Source organism: Pongo pygmaeus, chromosome 2 (assembly GCF_028885625.2).
Source record: "Pongo pygmaeus isolate AG05252 chromosome 2, NHGRI_mPonPyg2-v2.0_pri, whole genome shotgun sequence".
Taxonomy (NCBI): Eukaryota; Metazoa; Chordata; class Mammalia; order Primates; family Hominidae; genus Pongo; species Pongo pygmaeus.
The window spans coordinates 32006658-32032548 of record NC_085930.1 but is presented as its reverse complement, the minus strand read 5'-3'; the positions used below and the strand labels follow the sequence as shown (position 1 = coordinate 32032548).

Genomic DNA, 25891 nt, shown 5'->3' with positions numbered 1-25891 from the left:
AACCCAGAGATACTCTCTGAACCACACCACCACTGTTGGGGGTTAGGGAGGGGTGATATTGGTGATTCAGAACAGTTTTTTCTATCTTTTCAGTGCCTCTTTCAGCAATATGAAGTTCAAACCAGGTACTATGAGTGCTCACTTAACTTTTGGTTCTTATGAAGGTGTTTTATTTATTTTTCTGTGTAGATTGTTGTTAACTTTGTGTCCTTGCAGGGCATGTGGGAGGGGGAAGGGACAATCAGTGGAGCTTTCTATTCCACCATCTTGCTCTGCATCTCTTCCCGTATATGTCTTATATGTCCATTGGTCATCCGTTATTCAAGTTTGCTGTTTCCTTATTGATTTCCTGTCTGGATGATCTATCCATTGTTGAATATGGGATATTAAAGCTCCCTACCATTATCATATTTTTATCTATTCCTTCTTTTAGATCTGTCAATATTTGCTTTATATATTTAGGTGCTTCAATGTTGGGTGCATATATATTTACATTTGTTGTATCCTCTTGATGAACTGACCCTTTTATCATTATATGATAACCTTCTTTGTTTTGTTTTACACTTTTAGACTTAATGTCTATTTTTTTCTGGTATAAGAATAGCTACCTTTGCCTTTTTTTGGTTTCTATTTTTATGGATTATCATTTTCCATCTCTTACCTTTTAGTAGATGTGTGAAGGCTGAAGTGGGCCTCTTGTACACAGCATGTAGTCAGATCTTCTTTCTGTATCCATTCAACCATGCTATGTCTTTTGATTCAAAAATTTAATACATTTACAATTAGTGTGATCATTGATAGCTAAGGACTTAGTATGCCATTTTGTTGTTTTCTGATTTTATTGTTCTTCCTTCCTTGCTGTCTTCTTTTGTGATTTAATGATTTTCTGAAGTAGGGAGCTTTGATCTTTTGTGAACCTAGTACAGGACTTTTCTTTGTGGTTACCATGAGGCTAACATTTTATAACATCCAATTTTAAGCTGATAATAACTTAACTTTGATCCCATAGAAAACACTGCACTTTTACTTCTTATCCCCACATTTTATGTTATTAATATCAACATGTACATATTTTATATATTGTGTATCCATTAAGAAAGTATCATCATCATTTTAATACTATTGTCTTTTAACTTTTATTCTAGAGTCAGAAGTGATTTATGCACCATCATTAAAGTATTCTGGATTTTACCATATTCTTGCCTTTACAATGAGTTTTCTAGTTTCATATGTTTTCATGTTTCTAGTCAGCATACTTTCATGTCAACTCAAAGAACTTCCTTTAACATTCTTGAAGACAGTTTTAGCAGTGATAAACTCCCACAGCTTTTGTTTGTCTGGGAAAGTCCTTATCTCCCCTTCATTTCTGAAGAATGGTCTTGCCAGGCATATTATTCTTGATTGGCAGATTTCTCCTTCAGAATTTTAAATTTATTATCTCACTCTCTCCTGTACTGCAAGATTGCTGCTGAAAAACCTGCTGTTTGTCTTCAAGTGTTTCTATTTTATGTTTCAAGTTGCTTTTCTCTTGCTGCTTTCACAATTCTTTTTTTTTTATCTTTGACCTTTGAAAATTTTATTATAATGTGTCTTGGTCAAGATCTCTTTATATTTAATCTATTTGGTGCTCTGAGAGCTTATGGATTTGAATATTCATTTTCTTCTCCAGATTTGGAAAGCTTTCTCTGATTACGTCTTTAAATAAACTTTCTGCTCCTGTTTCTTTATCTGTTTCTTCTTGGATTCTCATATTGCATAAATTGGTTAACTTGATGGTGTCCCATAATTCCTATAAACTTTATTCACTCATTTACATTGTTTTTTCTTATTGTTCCTGACACTGGGTAATTTTGAATGAACTGTCTTAAGCTCATTGACTATTTCTTCTGCTTGATTGAGTCTGCTGTTGAATCTCTCTATGAAGTTTTAAAATTAGTCATTGCATTCTTTAGCTCAAACCAGAATTGCTTCTTGTTTTTTTATATTTTCTATCTATTTGTTGAACTTCCCAGTTTATTTATGTATTGTTCATGATTTCAATTAATTGTCCTCTTGTAGCTCATTGAACTTCTTCAAAATGATTATTTTGAATTCTTTGTCAGATAGTTAATATTGATTTAATTAGGGCTGGCCACAGGTGCTTTATTTTCTTTCTTTGATGGTGTCATGTTTCCCTGATTGTTCATAATCCTTGTGGCCCTGCATTGCTGTCTGTGCATTTGAAGAATTAGGAATTTATTGCAGTCTTTAAAGACTGGATTTGGCAGGAAAAGCTCTTCACCAGTCTGTCCAGAGATTCTGGGCAGGCTTTCTAGCATGGTCCCCAGGAAGGTTTTCTGTTATAGTCCTTGGCCAGGCAGTCCTGATGCCTGGGTCAGCAGGTGGGTGGTCCTGGCCCCTGAATATGTGAGATTAAGCCTGGATTCTGGGTCCACAGAGGATAGTCTGGCACCAGGATGATCCACCAGGGTGAACTTGTTGACTGGGTTCACAGGGTTGAGCCTAGGGTCTAGGTCCATAAAGGTGATCCTGAAGCCTGAGTCTATGGGGGCAAGCTTGGGTCCTAGGTCTTCATGGGACAACGTGGCACTAGGGTCCATTGGGGTGGACCTGTTAACTGGGTCCCAAGAGGGGTCCTAGATCTTGGGTCCACAGGGGTGGGCCTGGATCTCGTATCAGCAGGAACTGACCCAGAGCCTGAATCTTCGGGGGCTGGCCTGGCAGTGAGATTGGCCTGCAGCCTGAATCCATGGGTGATGGCCTGTTGGGTGGGGGAGTGGGGAGTGGGCCTAGAGACTGAATCTGTGGGGAAAAGCCTAAGTCCTGGGTTCACAGTGGTGTTGGCCTGGGCTATGGAGGCTGGCCTGATATTCATTTGGACTGGGTTCTTTGTCAGTAGGGGCTAGTGTGGAGCTAGGGTTATGGGTACTAGCATAATGTTGGGAAGGGTCTAAAGACTGGGTTGGTGAGTCATTGCCTGGAGTCTGGAGCTAAGGGGGAAGCCTAGGGCTGGGTAGATAGGGGCTGGCCTGGTGCTGGGGGATGGTTTGGAGCCTGGGGCTGTTGGAGCCCGCCTTTTTGTAGGGTGGGCCTGCAGTCCTGAGCAGGTCTACAGCCTGAGTTTTCAAGAGGTGGCGTAGGGCCTGGTGCCACTGGGACTAGCCTAATGGTGGGTCAGGTTCTGAGACTGAGTCTGAGGGGGCTGAACTGGTACTGGAGTGGGCTGGAGACTGGAGCCCACTGGCCTGGAGATGGGTTGTGGTGTCCTGACTGGTGCTGTGTCTTACTGGGGCGTGCCCCTTGCTGGAGTCTGAGGCAATGTTCCATGCTGACATCACTCTTCTCCCCCGATTCGAAGGGTATCTCTCTCTGATCTATGGGAGGGGTGACACGAATAATGCAAAACTCTCCTTTCTACCCTTTTCAATGCTTTTGTTATTTCCGTGCTATATCCAAGTCCTGTAATCAATCACCTGGCTTCCTTAGCTCTTGGAAAGCTGGAAAGCTGAGGCTACGTAGAACTAGAACTTAATTTTAGGAGTTCAGAAGCTAAGGGCTGTAAATATCTAGTTCTCCTCCACTTCCAGATAAACAGGGACTGTGATTCCTCTGTTCCTTAAGGTCAGGCATTGCCTAGAAGTGACTAGAGATGGCCAGTGAAATGCAAGCAGGAATGACATATCTTTTATAGTCCCCATTAGTTCCCACCACTGGTGTGGGATTTCCTGCTCTCTCCCACTGCCACACCTTCCAAAGGGGCCTTGTGTTTCAGATCGTGCAATGTGTTGGGGGGGGGGGGTGGTGGCGGGCAGGAGTAGAGGTCAAGGCAGCCTCTGCAAGCCTGGGTTTTGTGGAGTTGCCACAGCAGGGGCAGTTGCCCTGGAGAGTATCCTGAACTGCAGAGGATTATTGTGTGAATGAGAAGTAAACCTTTATGGTACTGGGTGGGGTAGCACAATAGCATAAACCAGCCCATGCTGAACAGTACAGATACATGGAGATGAGACTTTTGCTCTTCTCTTGGTGGCTTTCCTTGTGCTTTGCCTACGTCTAAGCAGACAAACCACTGCAGAGTTTCCCACTTCTCTTTTGTTCTTCCTCTATCCAAAACCCAGAATAACAGATGTGTGAAGGATTTCAGCTATTGGAACTGCAGGGAGGAAATGGTTGCTCCTTTTCTCTTCAAAATTACTCTTGTCAAACTGGTGGTCTCCACAGATGCCAGGTCTGTGTTCTCAGGTACTTCTTCCATTCCACATATGGCCAATCCCAACTTTATCCCAATGCTTCAATTCTCTGAGCAGAACAGTGGAAAAAGAGAAAGTGGCATCCACAGGAGCCAGGGACCCCCCACAGAGGCAGGAGGCATTGTGACACTTTAGGGGGTCCAGGTTCCTCTTTGGAAACAAACAGCCCTGATGTGTGCCACCCACAAATCCAGCTATTGAGGAAGGAAGGGATGTAGCCACAAACAAAAATTCTGCAGAACTATTTCCTGGCAAGAAATAATGAATGTGGTTTGGTGTTCCCTCGAGCTCCCCCAGGGCCCCAATGGTATGAAAACAGTATATCTCAAGTGACTTAGAAAGGAAGTGTGTCTGAAATGTACTTTAAATTATTCCTGTGGGTTTGTGTGCCATCATGTCTTCATTCTAAATTTTTTTCCAAGTATACTTTATTCCTGAAGCTTTTGGAATTTGCATCCCAAAATCCATATGCACATTATTTTGATTTTATTTAATTAGGTGTAATCATAGATTAATATAATTGTCCATAGCATTTACTAAAGAAACTATTGCCACATTTTAAAAAATACAGTAAAATGTAATGGTTACATTTTGCACACCGATTAAAAGTTGTTAGTATTTAAAACAAATATGTCCAAATCAAAAATGGAAATAACTTATATAAACAAAAAATACCTTCCCAGGAACATTCTGGCCCTTTATTTCTTTTGCTTTGACTGTGCAATAGGAATAATGACAAGAAACCTTGGAGTATGCCACCGTATCTAAACCATTGGCTGTTAAGAAGTATTGATGATCATTATATTAGTTAAATACAATTAGGAAGTAAACAGGACCTATTGAAATCACGTTCAATTTTGTGATTTTTATTAATTCAACAGATAAAAAATTTGGTTAGCTTTGTTTTATTTGAACTCACTCCATTTAATAAATTTTAAAGATTTTTTCTTCTCTCCTATTAACTAAATCACATTTCTTTATTTCTAGTACAAAATCCTAACTTCACATTTCTGAACTAGGGGAAGAAAATCTAACTAGAAGTCAAAGGATGGGAACATTCTAAACTCAAATTGAGTCTAATTAAGTTTTCTGTTACATGTGATAACCCAGCATTGATTGTGGTGATAAGCATAACCACTGTGGTAGGGTTTGGGCAGATCTTGTTTTCTTTGAACTGAGAGAGATAAAAGCACATCTCTGTGTCCAGCTTTTGTTTACTCAGATCTCGTCTTTGGATACTCATTTCTGACCCGTTAGGGTCAATTCCAGATAAAAATTATGACACAGATATCAAGTTAAAACACAGATTTTGGGCAAACCCTGTCCTCAGCTGTGCTCATACAGTCCTTATGGCCTTGATAGGAAACCTTGCAGGCAAACCTGCCGACAAGATTTGGCCTGGGGTGGCTAGATCTGAATGGCTGTCATGCACAGAATTAGAAATTGCTTAGCTCATTATGAATTCTCAAATTATTCATGGTGAGCATCTTTTTGCTGGAGCTGCCAGTTGAAACTAAAAAGTCAAAAGGGACTCTGTAATCTGTTACATGATTTTAAACTTAAGGAGAAGCATCCAACTTCTTAAGTTGGATGGGAATCTAGTTGTAAAAACAGGGTATGTCTCAACCTATGTCTATTCTTAGAGTCTGCTAAGATTAGTACTTGTCTGAAGTCTCTAAAGGAAGGATTGTCAGATTTGTCTGAATAAAAAGAATTGGTCCTGAAACTATGATCTTTGGAGGCAATTGAGGCTGGGGAAGGAGAAAAAAATTAGCTTCTCATAAACACAGCCATTCCTAGTCTTCTTGGATCCTCTTACACAGATGGCTATCCATGAAATTGTTTCTTCCAATGGTTTATTTTTCAGTGTCATAGATTAAAATACCTGTTCAAAAAGCTTATTAACAATAAGCTGCCAATGGACCTTTGAATGTTTTAAACAATAGTGTAAGGAAGAAAAAGCAACATCTTTTTTTCACACATCACAAGGTTAATGGCTGAAAAAAATACAAATTAACAAGAGAAAAGTATACAAATTTATTTAATGTGAGTTTTATGTGACATGGAACCTTCAGAAATGAAGACCCAGAGAAACCTAGAAACCTGTGTATTTTTATGCTTAGGTTTGATGAAGAGTGGACAGTCATGGGGAACTCTGATTGAACAGAGGGGTTATGACCTAATGGTAATAAACTGGGGTCGGGGAACTTAGCAAGTCCTGTTCATAATCTTCTTTGTGATCCTGTGTCTTCAAAGATAAGAACATTCCTATCTTCCAAGTATTGGCTGGGCACCTTTCAAATAAGGTGCAGGAAACGTTCCTCTATTTTAGAGGAAGGTTGAAGAACTCTTTTATGTCCTTCTTTAGGGGAAAAGGATAGGAGCATGTAAGAGAGACTTTCCAGCTTCAGCTCTTTTCTCAAAATGCCAAGGTGCCACATTTTGGGGTAGTGTGTCCTAAACCCCATCAATATTCTTAAAGGGAATTCTTAATTAAGAGCAGTCTGCACTAACATTTTATAGATTCAAAAACGTTTCCATTGACCTATTCCATTGGGCACTACTACTGGATTGAAATAATATATTAAGGTAAGTGTACCAGTTAAGATAGTCTAAGTAATGCTGGGTTAGAAAAAAACAACTAAAATTGTAAAGGTTTAAAACATTTGCTAGTACTTCATGTCCATAGTGGGTTGGCTTGTGGGGGTGGGAGGCTGGGAAAGAAGGATGTATTCTACATTGTCTTTTGTCAAGAACCCTGATAGGAGAAACTAAATGTCCACACTGCCATAATGTCAAGTCAAAAAAAAAAAGAAAGAAAGTCAGGGTGGGAGGAAATGATGCAGAGCAGAAAGGAAGAAAGCAGATGACATAGTGATTCATAAAGCTTCCTCTCAGAAGTGACTCGCATCACTTCTGCTCACATATCATTGGCCAAAAGTATTTATATGGCTACACCTAACTTCAAGGAGCAGGGAAGTGTAACCCTGTCAATTTCTAAGAAAGAAAACTAAGTACTTTGGTGGACAATATTAATGACTACCAGACTGAACTTTAATTCATGTGAACCCCACTAAATGCTTATGTGTATTTAATTAAGAGTTTATCTGTCAAGTCCCTGTGTCTTACAAAGACAGCTAGAGGCAGCTAGTCTTACACCTGTACTTCTGGTAAATTGTCCTCTCCATAGACATGGAAATTAGCTTCAATGTAGCAGCAAAGCTTAAAGGAGCAAGTGAGTAGTTAGCTAGGAGTATGCCACCATATCTAAGCCATTGGTTATAGAGTATCATCTACGGGGTCATGCATAGAAGGGGCCAGGGAATGAGTAAGTACAAGAAGGCACCCTAGTGTAGTAAAAAATAAGACAGGAGTTGAAGTCAGAAGACCAGTTTTAGTCTCTAACTTTGCAATTTACCGCATTAGTGATTATGTGTCCATTGTTTGTCCTCTAGGAGACTTAGTGTCCCCACATGAAAGATAAAGAATCAAATGGATATTACATGAAAATATTTTGTGACTCACAAGCACTGTGTAACAATCACAGAAAGGAAGAATACATTATTCTGAACCCTGGGCTTGTCTGAGCTGTGCACAGATTTTAATGAATCCCTGATTCTGTCTCAGAAAATAGAATTACTATTTGGCATGGTACCAATCCATTTCTTTCTTTTTTTGAGACAGAGTCTCGCTCCGTCACCCAGGCTGGAGTGCAGTGGCTCAGTCTTGGCTCACTGCAACCTCTGCCTCCCAGGTTCAAGCAATTCTCCTGCCTTAGCCTCCCGAGTAGCTGAGACTACAGGCGCGTACCATCACACTCAGCTACTTTTTTGTATTTTTAGTAGAGATGGAGTTTCACCGTGTTAGCCAGGATGGTCTTGATCTCCTGACCTCGTGATCCACCCGCCTTGGCCTCCAAAAGTGTTGGGATTATAGGAGTGAACCACCGCACCTGGCCTCAACTTCATTTTTATATAAGTCAGCAACTCTAATTTTAAAAGTACAAAATGTAATACTAATAAAATGATATTTTATGATACTTTCCAGAACTATTTCATACCATAACACCCAGAACCCATATCAACTGCCATCATCAAACAGCGAAAAAGACCCTAAGAAACTCAGTGAGTGATAAAATAACAGAACAGAAAACAAACTTCCTGAACACAGAAAATGAAGTCTCCCTGAAGGAAGGCAAAAGATAAAAAAGAGAGACTAAAATGTAAGTTGTTATATCTTTATGCCTGATGTTATAACATTAGAAGCCTATACATTATGTGCAACCACCTCCCTTTATTATATCACACATTTTGAGTATTCAGGAGCTCTTTGCTCATTCAATAAATATTATTGTGAGCTTAGCAATTGTAAATTTAGGTTTGGAAATATTTTTGGTCATTTTAAAAGCTTTAAGTCTTCCTTTCTTTCCTTCCTCCTTTCTCTCCCTTCCTCTCTTAGTTCTTTGTGCATTTATTAACTATAGAGCTGCTTCATGTCATGTGGAGTGCTGCTCTTAGGGATATCAATGTGCTTAGTGTATTTTCCCTGCCCTAGAAGGATGCAGAAGCTAGAGATGGTAATGAGGTAGAGGCTGTAATATATGTATAAATAGGATGTTACAGGACCAAGAAAAAGAAAGTAACTGTGTTTAGGGAGGTCAGGAAGGGATTCACAGAAAAGGTGGCATTTGAGTTGAGTTTACTATGTGTGAAAGGTAGGGTAAGAACTTCTGTGTAGAGAAAACAGCTTGTGCTAAAGCACAAAGATGAGAAATAGCCTCATGCATCTTGAACCTCAAATGATTCAAAGTAGCTCATACAGAGGATATCTGTGGCAAGATGAGATTACACAGGTAGGCAAGAGCCTGACCGTGGTGGTCTTTATGGGCAATAGCCAAGGAGTTTGTGGGATGTTCTAAGTGGACTTTAAATAGGCAGATTTTAGAAAGAATACCAACATTGTTACTTAGTAAAAATGCACACATTACTCACAAGTGGGAAAAATACTGTTTACTCTCAAGTTTATAAATTTGTGAATTACTATATTAATCTATGTGTTGATATCTAAAATAACCTTTTACTTTGTCTCAACAACATTATCAAGATTACCTTCATAAAGCAGGAAATATCCTGTCCTGATCTCCTTCAGAATAATTTCATAAAAAACATTGATCTCTTTTAGGGAACCTAATCTACATACCCAGTATTTTAACTCCAAAGCATTTGAGTGTGATTCGTTTATTGGAGTTGTGCTTGACTTTAGTGTAATCATTACAAACACAGACACAGGGAATGTTCTTGAGATTTTTCCATTGTGTAACTCAGTGCTAAAAGCTTTCAAACAAATAAAGCTGGCATGCAATTTCTTTCTCTTTCCCATGCCGTCTCAGTGGTGCCAACAACCCTAAGTGCTTAACAAGCTAATTTTTGATAGTCAGATAACCAAAAGTCATAGTTCCATGGTCTTAATTTTTCACAGTGAGTTCAACTTTGTTGCATGTTGTGACAATAAAGACCTTTGGAAAAAAGTAAGCATAAACTAATGACCATGATTCAGATACATTAGCAAGCTGGAAACATTTTGGTCATTGTAGCTGGATGCCTTAAAAGAAAACTCAGTAATACATGCTCTCTTTTCTGTAAGTGTAACATTTACACATTTATATCAGACTCATAGATTAGAAAATGCTTATAGTAAATTTAAATTGACTATAAGCTATAGTACTGGGATATTTTGTTTGAGTATGCAATCAAAAATCTTGATTACCTGTATGACTACGATTGTAACATGCACTCTATTTTTAAATTAAAAATAGATAAGACCAATAAGATGGGTAATATTTTCTGAGCAAAACATCAAATGATTGTCCTTGGATTCTGACATCACTAGGACATTATACCTGGTTCTATGGAATGGTATATAAAAAGCAAGATCTGATTTAGTGAGTAGAGAAAGAACTCTTGAAAGTAAAGTTTAGTTGAATATAGGCAGAAGGAGATCATAATGCTGTACAATGATGACATAAGCTTAACCTGACTTTTTCTTATGTCTGTAAGGCCTTTGTTTACTTCACCTTTACTGTGTTCATATTAAATGTTGGTCTCTTGGCCACAGCTAAAATGCAAAACGGTTAATTCTTAGCACTTAAAATTCTAAGGGCTGGAATTCTGGTTTACATAATAGAGTGGAAAAATACTTAGCTAGTCAGTTCACTAATGGTGTTCCTTGTGCTCCCCTCCTCCCTGCCAGCCATGGGGAAAACAGATGAAGGCTCTAAGATGGGTGATAACACTTCCAAGGTGAGGAGAAATGTTTCCTGTGGATATTTGCTGAATCCTGGATATTTTGTCCTTTGGAAAATATAACTAATTAAAGGCACAGCCTGCAGATTGGGCTTGGTTTAGGCATTGAGCCACTTCCAGGGAGAAAGAGAAATCAGCAAAGTTTTTGTTGGTTTGTTTGTTTTAGCCATCGTAGGAGGCTGGTGAGGGAAACTGGAAATTTTAGGGGCTTCTTCAAATGCTAATTTACCCCATATGACCTTGGCAAAATTATGGACATCTGCAGCCACACTGGAGGTTGAGAAAGTCATCTAAAAGCTTCAAAAAGACATACTGGGGGAGTACCTTAGGCACTCCATTAGTCTCTAAATAAGATATGTGCTAGACTATTAAGATGCCTGAAGTGACAGGCTAAAGAACTGGGCTGGAAACTTATGAACGATAGAGCTGGAAATTCTGAAGTCTTTCAGAACTGCAGAGAAAGAAACCAATTAGGCTCTTAATTAAAAGCTTGAGATGGTCATTTTCAAGAAGATGACTGAAACAGATGTATACTTGGACTTACACAATCTGTAGTCCAGCTCTAACCTATATCAATTCCTGACTCTGCAAAATGGTCAGCTGCTTAACTGAGTGACATAACAGAAGAAAGGGGAAACCCTGTCTGGTGAAAGATAACATTATTTGGACTCTATTTCTTTTATGCTTAATGTCTGACATACAATAAAATATTACTATACATGCCAAAAGACAGGAAAATTTTTATTAATAATGAAGAAGAAAAAGATAGAAATAGTAGCAGACTAATAAATGATCCAGGTATCAGAGTTACCAGTCAAGGCCTTTGTAATAACAATAATTAATATGTTAAATAAATTAGAAAAAAAATAAAAAGAATAGATGAAAGGATGGAGATTTTCTCCAGAGAATTATATTCTGTTAAATAAAAAGAAATAGATGATATACAATTGAAAAATACAATCTCCACAATTAAGAACTCAATAGATGGATTTAACAGTAGATTAGAAACAGATGTATACAGGACAAGTGAATTAAAATATAAGTCAATAAAAACACACAAAATTAAGATTATGGAAAAAATTAGAAGAAAAAATGAATAGAGATTTATAGGATGATCCAAAGGTCTAACACACATGTAATAGGTATCACAGAAGTGAAAAGAGAAAATGGGTGGAATCACTATTTATATTTTCCAAACTGATGAAAGATAACAACTGAGAGATTCAAAAAGCTTTGAGAACCCCAATTTGAAGATAAACAAAGCAAACTACACCACAGTATATCAAAGAATCTTCTGGAAACCAAATATAAGGAGAAAAGCTTACAGTTGTTGACTTAAAAAGAGAAACACTAAGACTGAAATCTAACTTCTTAACTGAAATGATGGAAACTAGAAAACAATAAAATGACATCTTAAAAATGTTAAAATAACTGCCAACCTATAATTTCATACACAATATTTTTATATCCTTCAAAAAATGAAGATAGACAGTTTTAGTCTAATAAAAAATAAAAGAAGTTGTCACTAGTAGGCCCACCTTTGTAAAATTAAATGAACTACTCTCAAGTAGAAAAATGATTCCAGACAACCTACAAAATGGGAGAAAATTTTTGCAATCTATCCATCTGACAAAGGGCTAATATCCAGAATCTGAAAGGAACTTAAATAAATTTACAAGAAAAAAATAACCCCATCAAAAACTGTGTGAAGGATATGAACAGACACTTCACAAAAGAAGACATGTATGTGGCCAACAAAAATGTGAAAAAATGCTCATCGTCACTGGTCATTAGAAAATGCAAATCAAAACCACAATGAGATACCATCTCACACCAGTTAGAATGGCAATCATCAAAAAGTCAGGAAACAACAGATGCTGGAGAGGATGTCGAGAAATAGTAATGCTTTTGCACTGTTGGTGGGAGTGTAAATTAGTTCAACCATTGTGGAAGACAGTGTGGCTATTCCTCAAGGATCTAGAACCAGAAATACCATTTGACCCAGCAATCCCATTACTGTGTATATACCCAAAGGATTATAAATCATTCTACTATAAAGGCACATACACATATGTTTATTGCTGCACTATTCACAATAGCAAAGACTTGGAACCAACTCAAATGCCCGCTAATGATAGACTGGATAAAGAAAATGTGGCACATATACACCATGGACTACTATGCAGCCATAAAAAAGGATGAGTTCACGTCCTTTGTAGGGACATGGGTGAAGCTGGAAACTATCATTCTCAGCAAACTAGCACAGGAACAGAAAACCAAATATTGCATGCTCTCACTCATAAGTGCTAGTTGATCAATGAGAACACATGGACAAAGGGAGGGGAACATCACACACCGGGGACTATTGGGGGGTGGGGTACTAGGGGAGGGATAGCATTACGAGAAATACCTAATGTAGATGATGGGTTAATGGGTGCAGCAAACCACCATGGCATGTGTATACCTATGTAACAAACCTGCACGTTCTGCACATGTACCCCAGAAATTAAAGTATAATAAAAATAAATAAATAAAAAGTAAAAAAAAAAAAAGAAAAATGATTCCAGATGCAACCTGAAAATATAGGAGAAAATTTCAAACTTCAGGAGAGTAAATATGTGGATAAATACAAATGACTAGTGGCTGTATGTATGAAACAAGAATTGTAATGTCATATATATTTGCGTATAGTATATATTATATATGAAAAAACCTGAATTACAATGGAAATATATTATTATATTGCTGCAGGTAATGCAGTGCTTAGAGAGAAGCTGCAGCACTACAATTCTGATTTGGCATGTTTCTATTTTATTTTAGTTCAAAATGTTTTCTAATTTCTAGCTTAATTCTATTGTGGTCAGAGAATATGCTGCATATATTAGACAAGAAGAAAGACTGAAAATCAATTATTTAAACTTACAACTCAAGAAGCTACATAATAAAAAGCACATCAAAACTAAAGAAAACCTAAGGAAAAATAAAAAAACAGAAATAAACAATGAAAAGGAGAAAAATTAACAACATTGAGGCTTGAGACTTAAAGTTGATAAGGTTTTAATAGGATTGATCAAGAAAAAATAAAGAATCCATAAGTTTTCAGAATTGAAAATATACAGATCACAATACATTCAATGAGATAATATTATGAACACTTTCTCCAATAAAATTACTGATTTGGATGAAATGGATTAATGACTCAAAAAACTCAACAACTTACTAATTTTGCCATAAGAAGAAATAGGAAATGTAAACAATCAGACATATGTGTTTAAAAATTGGATTCTTAATCAAAACTTTTTCATATTCAAATTCTTAGGCCCATGTAGTTTCACTGGTGATTCTTTCAAACATTTAAGAAAGACATAACAGCAATATTGTACAAATTCTTCCAGAGAAAAGAAAAAGAGGAAACACTTTCTAATCCTTTTAAAGAGGCACCATAATATGGGTTATAAAATTGACAAAGGCAGAATAACAAAGGGACATTATATACCAAGTTTTCTGATGAACATTGATGCAAAATTCTTAAGAAAACATTAACAAACTCATGTGAGCAATACATAAAAAATGATGATACATCACCATTAGGAAGAGTTTATTTCAAGTATGCAAAAGTAGTTTAACATCAGAAATTACTCAATGTACTTGATTACATTAACTGAGTATAGGAAAAGAATAAGAATTCATAAGTAGATTTAGCAACATCACTGAATACAAGGTTAATCTGTGTAATTTAGTAAGTCTTTCTAATAACCTAATAATCTGTGTAATTTAATAAGTCAGAAACACTTGAAAAAAATAAATTTAAAACATTATCACTTATCAAAGTGTCAAAAATCATATACCTAGTATGTTAGTACATTTTGTGTTGCTATAACAGAATACTTGAGACTGGGTAAATTATGAAGAAAAGAATTTATTTAGCTATAGTTATGCCAGCTGGCAAGTATGGGAAGCATAGCACTGGCATCTGCTCAGCTTCTGCTGAGGGCCACATGATAAGTCAAACTATGGCAGAAAGGGTCAAAGGGGAAGTAAACACATGGGAAGAGATGCCAACAGTGAGGAGGAACCTTGCTTTATTGCAACCCCTTCTTGCAGAAACAAATCCATTCCTGAGGAATGAATCTAGTCTCAGTAAAGCAAGAACTTATTACCATGAGAAAGGTACCAGGCCATTCGTGAGGAATCTGCTGCCATGACCCAACACTTCTCCCACTAGGACCCTTCTCCCAGTACTGCCACATTGGGGATCAAACCTCAACATGAGTTTTGGTGGGGACAAACAAGATTGAAATCATAGCACATAGGAACTAATGCAATGAAACGTGCAAACACCTCTACAGTCAAATTACAAAACGTTATTGAGAAAAATGGAAGAGGATCTAAACACATGGTGAGATATTCCATGTTCATAGATAGATGGAAGACTCAATGCTGTTAACATATTAATTCTGCTAAATTAGTCTACATATTTAGTGTAATTCTAATTTTTAAAACCAGCATACTTTTTATTAATGAAAATTGGAACTGCAAAAGGCCAAGGATATCCAAGGTATTCTTGGAGAAGAACATAGCTAGAGGGCTTTTTTGACCAGATTATCAAAATTTATTATAAAATTATAGTAGTCAAGATAGATATCAAAATTTATTATAAAATTATAGTAGTCAAGATAGATATCAAAATTTATTATAAAATTATAGTAGTCAAGATAGATATCAAAATTTATTATAAAATTATAGTAGTCAAGACAGTGTGGTGTTTGTAGGACAGAAAAACTGACCATCGGGACAGAAGATGTCCGAAGAAGAGAGAGTACAGAGCCAGACTAACATAGTCACTGGATTTGGGACAAACAGTAGAAGAAGTTGCAATGCAGCGCAGCAAAGAGAAAATAGTCTTTTCAATAAATGATGCTGAGTCCTACTAAATAGAAAATAGTCAAATTCAGATGGATTATAGATTTAAATGTAAAAGGCAAAACAATAAAGCTTTTAGAGGAGAAGTTTGATGATCATCTTTATGATCTTGGAGCAGGCAAAGACTTTAAAATGGGACACCAAAAGAACTATTTCTAAAACAAAAATAATGATAATTCAGTTTATATCAAAATTAATAACTGCTTTAAGAACCTCAAGGTACATGTATCCAGAATACATAAATAACTAAAAATCAATAAGAAAAAGGCATATAACCAGTAGAGAAATAAACAAGACTGAAGTAGACAGTTTAATAGAGAATATTCGATCTCATTAGTTATCAGGAAAATATAAACAAAAAAACCCCACTATACAACAAAACTGTACATTCACTAGAAAGCTAAGAGAGAAAGGGCAGAGAATCCTAAGTGTTAGTAAGGATGTGAAGCCATAGAAATTGTTGGCTGTGAGTCACTGCTGGTAGAAGTCTAAATTAGTACAACTACATTGGCAAACAGTTTGGCAATATCTTCCAAGCAATATGATGCCTAGGTATATAACTCAACATAAATGTCAGCATGGCTTTATCAAAAGACATGTCCTGGTTGATCTTAGTAGGACTATTTATAAAAGTACAAAACTGAAAATTGCTTGAGTGCCTGTCAAGGGAAGAATGGATTAATGAATTGTGGTATCATCACAAAGTGAAACACTGTATAGCTCCATACTGTGGACAAATATTTTCCTCAGAACTCATCATTCAGAAATGTGTAGCTGCTTCCAGAGTGTGTCTAATACTATTGGAACAGACATTTCAGAATGAAACAAGAGGCCCAATGGTGTTAATTCCATGGAGGGCTCCATGAGCCTCTGGTGAGAGGTTTGGCCTGTGAGAGGCAACGTTTCTATCATTTTGCGATTCAGCCTTCATTATTCCCATGTGGCGCAGCAGTATCTGAGCAGTTTGAGCTGGTGAAGGCATCCCTTAGGATGCACAGTTACAGAGTGACTAAAAGTGGTCTGTCCTTTCAACCACTTTAATGGCATTTGCCCAACGGGATAAAGTATGTTTAGATCTTGAAAGTCATCTTCTTGTTTTGCTGGTTGTTTTTTGATGGGAAGATAGAGGGGGACAATATACCCACAGGTGTTTGACAAAAGTACTCTCATGTGAGGAGTCTTGCATTACAAATCTGTCCCTGAGGCCGAACTTGCTATTTTGATATGTTTTCATATGACATCTAATGTGCAGTGAGAAGAAAAAACAAGTGGAGTGTTGGTTGTCTTTTCCTGACAATGAATAAGACAGAAACCCTTGATAGTTAAATTCATCTGCAGTCAAACTAAGTTTTGCAGTGTCTTTTAAGAGCCAGGCAATTCTACCACCAAATAAAATATATATTTTTTAATCCACATTACCATACTACTGACAAGTCTTTTCTTCAAAACTCATCATTCAGAAATGTGTAGCTGCTTCCAGAGTGTGTCTAATACTGTTGGAACAGGCGTTTCAGAAAGAAATGAGAGGCCCAGTCTCAGTAACTCCATGAAGGGTGCCGAGCTCCTCTGTTGAGGGTTTGGCTTGTGAGGGCAATGTTCCTATCATTTGCCAATTTGGCCTTTGTTATTCCCAAGTGACTCACCAATAGCTGAGCAGAGTTTGGCCTCCTGTCAGCTGGGCACTTAGGTAATATGTCCCTTGAGTCACAGTGTGACTAAAAGTGATCAGTTCCTCTAGTCACTTTAATGGTGTTTTGGTACTGAAAGAAAAAAAAAACAATTTTCAAGAACATTAATCATATTAACTCTTTTATATTATTATTATTATTATTATTATTTTTACATTCCCTGGCCTGAAATGGAAATGTCACTACTGGGCACCAGCCATCACAGACTTGGCTATTTAAGCAAAGTTGGGAGAAAACAGAGCTGGTGGCCAAGTGAGTTGCCCGGGTCATTAAGAGTTGGAGTGAGTCCGGATACAGTCAGGGCTCTGCTCTTGCTACTTACCACTGTTCCTGGCAACACTGATCGTTGTGGCCGCGCCATGGGCCTCCGGGACTCAGGAATCTGAGCGTGTGATGGAAGAAGGGAAGTCCAAGTCCTCCCAGAAAGGAGAAGCCTCAGAGTAACCTCATGTGGCCTACATGTGCCTGGCCTCTGTGCCAGTCTGCACGCGGCTGGAGTACCAGATAATCCTTCCCGAGTCTGTATGGAGTCCCCTGGCCTCCACAGGGAAGGCACATTCAGGACATTGAGGCTATTTATCATGTTTTCAGAGCAGGCTCAGCTGTCTTCACTTCCCACTTATTATGTAACTCCCACAGAAGCAAGAAGATAGTTTCTATCTAAGAATGCAGACGGTGTGAGGAAGTGGGGAGAGAACATAAGAGAAATAGAGCTATTTCCAGCTAGAATATTCTTGGCAGAGAAACATGGGAGGTCAAAGAATTTTAGAGATGGAGAGAGACCTTGGACGTAAACTTATCTAAATCCTTTGGTTTACATATGAAGAAACAAAGCTTCAAATAAGTCAAGTGACTTATCCAAGGTTGTAGGTATATAGATAGCAAGGTCAAGATTAAGAGTTTTTTTCAAAGGTTGAGATTTTTGTCTTTCTTTCACTTTCTACATAGCTGTAATTATACACACTCACATACACCTTCATGTTTCAGTTAAGAAAATCATATTTTTTCTTAAAATCTCCGTTGTGTACTCATACTTCTGAAGTTATATAATATTGAGTAACCTTTTTTTCCACACTTACTTGTTAGGTCCAAGGATTGTTTCCTCTTGGCAATAGCAAATTCATCGTTCTCTAGTTTCCCTACCTTAAAAATTAAGGGGTTTTCTTCTCCTTCCCTCCATTTGTCCGGCAGCATCCTCAATAAAAAACAAACAAGCTGTGAATTGGTTAAAAAGGGTGCGGGGGGCAGTCTTTAGAAATTGTGTTTAGCCCCATTTGGCCTTAGGAAAACATAAGAATTGGTGATCAAGTACATTCAGCAGGATGGCTGCCTTTCAAGGGAAACAATATCTGGATATTTCTATGTCTAGACCACAGAGGAAAAATGTTTCCTTGGTAATTAACCCACTGAAAGCAGAATAGGCCCATGTGGCTCTAAGAAATAGAGATAGAGAGGAGTTAGACAGATGAAGTTACTGAAGATTCATCCTACAAATGGCATTGTTGGTGATACATTTATAAAAGCTTGTTCACAAGTCTGTATTTCAGCATTTTAAATCCAGAGTCTCCCTAGAGTGAAAAATAAATAGGGGGTGGTAAGAAGTTATTTGTTTTCTTAAGCAGACAACGGTATTTTTTCATTTTACTGTTTTCATTTCACTCTCTGTTTGCATGCTACTGGTGAGGGTCTTGTGAGAAACCTTCCTTCCCCTGGAGTATAAAGCAGGGGCCCTATACTTAAGACCTTTGGGACATTTTTTTTATTGGGAATTAAGACGTTAAAAGGTTGCTTAGACAAGTAGTTTGTCTGGGTTCTGAAGATGAAATCTGTCCGAATCTGGGTAGAATTATGAATCTCATTTAATTTGATAATCACAGTCTTTGGGTCTTGCTTCATCATTTACAAAAGCTAAATATAAGTTGATGTGTATTGTTATCTAACTAAATAATTTATTTAAAAAAATTCTCTGCAGGGATAGGCCATGAAATAGCACAGATTGCAGTGAAATATGTTGAATCTTTTATGTGGATACTATACATTAGCAATCATAGAAAAGGGAAAGGTTTCTTTTACACTTAAGTTTCCTAAGCATGACCTTGCATTTTCCTTCCACAACCACTTATAAAATGCTACTGTGGGCTTACCGAGATGTTTAAAATCATGGAGATCTGAAATGACGGAATACACAGGGTCTATTTGAGAAATGCAGTCTATAGAGAGAAATAAGATAAAACAAAAACAAGTGTACGTATAATTAATACTACATAACTGATATAGCAGTGCCGAGAAATACACAATACAAGCATGGCCACTGTGTGTGGTGAAGATAATTAGGGGAGTATTTTTACAAACCTCAGTTAATTGATGAAATAATGTTACAAGGGATGTTTAAATAGCTATGAAGGAAATAAAAAATAAAATACCTCAAACTAATCTCTTAGCTTGATTTTTTTTTTCCACATTCCCTTCTAAGCCTTTTCCATATGCAGGCATAATATTGGGAATCTCCAATGGAGCATGAGTCCAGGTCTTTGCCTTCCTTCCCAGCTACCCCATGCCTGCTCCATCTCTCCTGCTTCCCTCTTGTGAAAGCTCCCCCTCCCTCCACCAGGCTGCTCATCGCTGTGGGACCTTTCTCCTTTGCCTGGAATCATCTTTTTCAACACGATCCCTCATCACTCCTCCTTTCACCTATCAGACTTCTGCTCACACTTTGAAGCATTGGCATTGCATTTTCCAAGAATTCTTCCTAGTATGTTTCCTACTCCTCCACTCACTGTTTTTTCTACTTTTTTTAAGCCTCAGCTCCCTTTCCCTGCAGATTATATTAGATGCTCCTCCTCTGTGAGCTTATAAGAACCCTTTGCAATTTTTATCAATGTATTTACCATATTAGATTTTAATGATTTATTCCTCCAACTATGATGTGAGCACTTTGACAGGAGGAATTGTATCTTATTGAGGCTGTATTATTAGTGCCTGTGTTAGTGTCTACCACACGGAAATGGTTCCATAAATTTTACTGAATGAGTGGACTAGGGGCCTGGTATCCAGTGCTGAATGAATAATACAGAGTCCCTTTCCTCAAGGAGTGTATAATCTGGTAGACAGACAGACACCACACACACACACACACACACACACACACACACCCTTCCCTGATCTCCCCCCACCCACTATAAGTTGTGCTAATACAATAAAGGAAACAAAAAATGTTTTATGATAGAGCATAATAGACTAAATATGCCTTAGATGGGAGATTATAAATGTTAGGTTGTGGTTCCAAACAATGGATTCCACTGTGGTTTGTTCTAGCTGAAAATTAATTTATTAACATATAAAAGGTGACTCACAGGGTCTCTGAGAAGACTGGGGAACCAGGAACAATGCCCACACATAATCCAGGGTCTGCTCCGGCAAAAGCAGCATAGCCACCACCACTTGGCTCTGAAACTACAACTTTCACAAATCCCCACCCCACCAATGATGCTCAGGGTGGGCTGTCAGAATCTCCACACTTACTGCCCCGAATAGCTTGTCACCTCCTCCACCTGCTTTCTGATACGTGAGTACTAATAAGACTAGCTCGTCATGTTAGCCCCTTCTCAGTGGAAGGCTAGCTCTGGTGCAGCTGACTGGCAGATCACGGATGACAGACCTGTACTCCAGCTGCAGTGGAGCAATGGAGCTGGGAAGTTGAGTTCTGATATTTACTTTGGGGAAGCAGGATTCATAATGCAAGTATTATTACATTCTTGGAATTTCTATTAATATAAAAGAATATTAAAGAGATGCTAGCCAGCCACAAAAGAAGGTCACTGTAGCTTATGAAGAAGCTCTCTGAGAAGGTAACATTAACATTGATATTTGAAGGATGATAAAGAACTTGCCAGGCAAAAGCCAGTGGTTTGACAAAAATGGTGAATGTTTTATTTATGGCAGGGAAATGCTTAGCAGCTTCCAGGAACTGAAAGAATTCCACCATGGCTAAAGAGTGGTGAGTGATAGAGAGAGGGCCTGTGCTGAGACTGGAGATGGTACCAATCATTCAAAGCCTTGTAGGATATGTGAAGGTGTTTGTATTTAATTTGAAATGTAGTGGGAATCCCTTAAGGGTTTGAAGCCAGGGAGGTTGAGGAGATTTAATTTGTATTTCACAAATTTTATAATGGCTGGTATGGAAAATAGATTGGAAAAGGGCAAGAGAGAGAGCAGAGCAACGAGCAAGGAGACTATGGAGTTTTCCAGATGAGATAATTGTAGCTTAGACAGGGGTGGTGGGTGGCTGTGGCAATAAATAGGCGGAATATGAAATATAAGTTGGAGAAAAAATGGCTGGACTTAATACTTGTCTATATTGTGAGTGCCTGGTTAAAAAAAAGAGAGAGATTAGGAAGGACTTCTAGGTTTCTAATTTTAAAACTGGTGGGTAGATTCCTGAAATGGAGAAGACTGGAGAAGGGTCATATTTAGGGGTGGAGGGTGTTGGTTGATTTTAAGAGTTTGGTTTGGGACATTGCAGTGGATACTGAGACTCACCACCCAGATCTGTGGGTATTACCCAGATAACAGAAGTCACAGAAATGTAGGTTATACTTACCTGTGAACCTGACTCTTCAAAGAAGATGTCAGACATGCAGAGCTTATTGCCCCAGCTGTGAGAGTGCAGTCAGCAGACAGGCTTCAGCTGTCAGCCCCATCAAGAATGCCCTCAGCAAGCCACTTCACCCAATGTTATGCTGCCTCCAAGGGTGGGAAATGGGCAAGTCCAATGACTGATAAAGGCTTGGCCATCTTGTTCCAACAGACAGTCTTAAAGGTGTACCAGTTCCAGAGCTCCTCATGGCTTAGCCAACACTGTTGTTCGTTCTATTTCTCCCTCTTCTCACTTCTGCTTTCTACAAGTACTGATTTCAAGCATACACTTTAGTAAACATCTAAACCCTGTCTTAGGATCTGTTTTCCAGGAAACCCAACCTGTAAAGTTGATACCAAGAGCGGTTTAAGAAAACAAGCGCTAAAATAGAGTTTTGGAGCCAGATTACCTGCTACTTTGCCAACAATGAAGACACCATCCCTGGTAGTAGGTGAAGCACAGAGAGCCCTGGTACAACCATCCAGTTGTCAAAGGTTTTACTGGTGGTACATCGGGATGGTATAGCAGTATAAGGGAATCCACTAGTTGGTTCCATATATCAGGCATTTGAGGAATATAGGTGAAATAGAAACAAAACAACAAAAAATTGTGTGTCTATTGCTAAGCCCAGCCGATGCCCTGAATACAGATTATGAAAAACTAAGATTATTTAGAGAGCTTACATGTAGTCACACAAGGAGGTTCTAACCTTTGGGGGTAGGGTAAAAAAATTTGAGAACTTGGCTGAGAGCTTGAATGACTCAGCCCTAAAGAAGTTTAAACTCCCAGTTGAGACAGGTCTTCTCTGCCACTGAGTTCTCTGGTGAGAAAAGAATCTTAATATATTGGATGGGAACATTTGGATTTATGCACCTGAAAATCTTGAGTCTCAGATTTCCCTAAACCCTTTGGGCCTGTAGAATTGGCCCACCACTTTTTAGTAAGAATCAGAATTCTCTTGTTGCCAGGGATTTGAGATGAAGCAGAAGACTCTGTCCCTCCAGCCAGCATGTGTCTTCCTTGGGATCTACTCTACCCTCCTCCCTGGGCATTTGATCAATAATTAGCATTGTTACAACAAAGCCCACCTGATGAATGCTGGTCTTAATGAGATATAAAATGGACTATACACCAAAGAAGCTACAAGACCTAGCCAGCAGATATCTTCGGGAACTGGGGGAAAACACATCAGATTGTTGAAGGCGGCCAGAAAAAAATGATAATTTTCTGGGTTACAGAAATTATTAATAACCCCCTGGCAAGAACTCCAGGAGATGGTGAATCATGAATCATGTCTACCTAATGAAACCTCCATAAAACCCCCTAAACTAGGGGTTTGGAGAGCTTCCAGGCTGGTGAACACGTGGAGGTGATAGGAGGGTGGCTCACACAAACAGCATGTAAGCTCTGCAGCCCTTCCTACATACCCTGCCCTATGTCTCTTTCATTTGCTCTTCCTGAGTTGTATTATTTATCATAAACCAGAATAGAGAGTAAGGAATAGAAAGTGTGTCATTCTAGCAAATTCTTTAGCATAAGGAAGGAGGTGTGAGAGCCTCTTGAATTTGTAGTTGGTTGGAAAAAAGCCCCAGGGTCTGGGACTTGTGACTGGCATCAGAAGCGGAGGTGGTCTTGCAGTACTGAGTCCTTAACTTGTGGGATCTGATGCTAACTTCAGGAAGTTAGCATCAGAATTGAATTAAATTGTAGGACACCCAGCTAGTATACAGAGAGTTGGAGAATTGATTGTGGGAGGAAAACTTCCTTGCCCACTTGGTGTCAGAAGTAGGCCAGATGTGGTGGCTCATGTCCGTAATCTCAGTGCTTTGAGAGGCTGAGGCAGGGGAATCACTCAAGGCCAGGACTTTGATAAAAGCCTGGGTAATATAGCAGGACCTTGTCTCTAAAAAATGTATTTTTTTAGTTAGCTTGGCATGGTGGCATGAACTTGTTATCTTGTCTACTCAGAAGGCTGAGGTAGGAGGACAGCTTGAGGCCAGGAGTTCAAGGCTGCAGGGAGCTGTAATCGCATCAGTGCATTCCAACTTCAGCCTGGTAGATCTCATGTCTAAAAAAGAAGTGTTCTATGGGTAGAAACAAATCATAGTTGACAATATGTTTGGCACAGAGGTGAACTACTTGGCTACCTGTTGGTACTCCCTTGCCAACAATTGAAGGTAAATGAATGAATGCAGCACCCTAGCCTTAGAAGGACATGAAGGCCATGGACCCAGATCTCTTAGGGCTGAAGTCTGGATCATGTCATGGGTTAAGGTATCAAGAACAGGATAGGTGCTAGCCAAAGGTAAGGGGGATCTAGAATTCATAGTAAAGAATGAGATAAGAAGGTGCTAGCCAAAGGTAAGGGGGATCTAGAATTCATAGTAAAGAATGAGATAAGAAGTGCCATTTGCAACCTGGAGACCAGCAGTAGTGTAGAGGCTGTCATTCATCTAAGTAATCTTCTAGGTTTGCCCCAGGAAGAGAGCTCTACCAAAATCTTGAAAAAACTGCTTCAAGAACATGCAAGAAAAAGTAGATATGAGAAGCTCACAGGGTAGACTCCTCTCTTTGTGAAATTTCAATTACACTTGGTTAGACCTTTTTGTTTGTACCACAACACCAATATGTTTTGTCACTCCCCTACCTTTCTTAAAAATTCTTTTAAAATTGTGTTTAGTTTGGGTAAATTTTATTGATCTGTCAAGATCAGTGATTCTATAGTTGTGTTAACTTGACTGATGAGCCTTTCGAAGGCATTCTTATAGTGATAATGCAGATGTTTAATAAACAGCTGTATTGAATGTAATATTTTCTCTACTGATATATTAAAAATGAGATTACTCTATGACTTTCTTTTATTGTACTGTCCCAACTGGGTGTTGACATTAAAGTCTTCTAGCCTCATAAAATACATTTGTAGTTTTTCCTCCTTTTACAATGAATTAGTTTTTATTATACAGAGATTACTTATTGTATATTTTTTTCAGTGTTTCTTGTAAAGTTAACTTTTTCTGGTGTTTCTATGAGGAAGGTTCCTTTTCTTTGAGGTGAAAGCCACATAACATACAATTAACCATTTTAAAGTACAATTTAGTAGTATTTAGGGTACAATTCAGCAGTGTTTAGTGTATTCACAATGTTGTACAACAACTAGTTCTCTTTAGCTTCAAAAAATTTTTATTGTCCCATAAAAACACCCCATATCCATTAAATAATTACTCCCCATTTCCCTCTCCCCAAATCCCCTGGTAACCTCTAATACGCTTTCTGTTTTTATGGATTTCCCTAGAATGGATAGATCATATAAAAGGAATCATATATGTGACCTTTTGTGTCTGGATTTTTTCACTTAGCATAATGTTTTAGAGGTTTATCCAAGTTGTAGCATGTGTCAACTTGCTACATGTAGCAAGTACTACATGTGTAGCATGTAGTACTTTATTCCTTTTTATGATTAAGTAATGTTTCATTCTTTGTAATATATCCCAATTTGTTTAGCCATTTATTCATTGATGGGCATTTGAGCTTTGCTATTTTCAGGCTATTATGGATAATGCTGTTACAAGTTTCTGTATGGACATATATTTTCTTTGTTTCTTCTTCTTTTTTAAAGAGTGATGGGGTCTTGCTCTGTCACCTAAGCTGGAGCACAGTGGCATGAACATAAGTCACTGCAGCCTCAAACTTCTGGGCTCAAGTGATCCTTCTGCCTCAGCCTCTTGAGTAGTTAGGACTACAAATGAATACCGTATGTACATATATTTTCATTTCTCTTGTGCATAGACTTAGGAAGAGAATTCCTGGGTCATATGGTAATTGTATGTTTTACTTTTTCAGGAACAGCCAATATGTTATCCACAGCAATGACATCTTTATGTTATATGTTACTATCAGCAATGTATAAAGGTTTCAATTTTTCCAAATCCTCGCCAACACTTTTTATTTTCCTTTTTTTTTGATTAAAGCCATCCTAGTGAGTGGTATCACATCTTGGTTTTGATTTGCATTTCTTTAATGGAGGATGATGCTGAACACCTTTTCATGTCCTTGTTGGCTATTTGTGTATAATTTTGGGATAAATATTAAAGGAAT

General features: G+C 38.1%; 1 long non-coding RNA gene across 1 annotated transcript in view; it reads left to right on the top strand.

The window, feature by feature from the left end:
• Positions 1 to 25891, top strand: part of LOC134739148 (uncharacterized) — a 233160-nt gene that overhangs the window by 158375 nt on the left and 48894 nt on the right. Inside the window, exon 2 of the long non-coding RNA XR_010125666.1 lies at positions 8295 to 8469. This is a non-coding gene — a long non-coding RNA (uncharacterized LOC134739148). The remainder of the gene's footprint in view (positions 1 to 8294; positions 8470 to 25891) is intronic.